Here is a 773-nt window from a genome sequence, read left to right on the forward strand (position 1 = left end):
GTACTAAAAGAAACACGGTAAAAGGTCCTTTTCAGCATGATCAAGAGATACAGTAGGCATGCTTGCTGTTTTACAAATCAGCCATCTGTTAAATCACAAAACACCGTAGTTTGGTGAGCACTACCACACATTGGCTAGCAATTCATTTTAGAGTTTTTTAAGGCATAATATACAACCAGGCTCCTGTTACAACCTCAAACCTCCAAAGATATTGCAGTTGCTTTTAGCAAAGCATTGAGATTTTGATTTTCTTCGGGGAAGGAGGGGAATCTAAAACTTAGGTGTTTTGTGATGTAACATATGGCTGATTGGAATACCAGAAATCTATGACTAGAATCATATTATTTCAAAGTGTGGATTTTGTTTTGTCTTTCACACCTGTGTGAAGTGTAAGTGTATAAAGCACATGTAAAATACAAAGCAACAATACATATATTTTAAAACATAACATTCTATTAAAGAATAACTAAATGAAAACAGAATTAAAAACATGATGATTAAACTAGAAAACCAACAGCTAAATTGAAGCCGTAAATGTGAGGTATACAGTTGTGGTAACGAACGAGTCTCACAGCTTTGTGCACGGTCACTATAAGGACAACGTACATCTGTTAGGCACGATTGAAATCTCCTTTTCTAACGCCCTCCTAAACTGCTTTTCACGTTGCGGATGCACCTATTGTGCTAAGTTGACCGATATTCCCGTGAATCCTCCTGCGTGTTTAGGAAATGACGTTTGGAGTCCCTCTGAAATCTCGCGAAACTGAAGGACA

This window comes from Lepisosteus oculatus, chromosome 21 (genome assembly GCF_040954835.1).
Source record: "Lepisosteus oculatus isolate fLepOcu1 chromosome 21, fLepOcu1.hap2, whole genome shotgun sequence".
Taxonomy (NCBI): domain Eukaryota; kingdom Metazoa; phylum Chordata; class Actinopteri; order Semionotiformes; family Lepisosteidae; genus Lepisosteus; species Lepisosteus oculatus.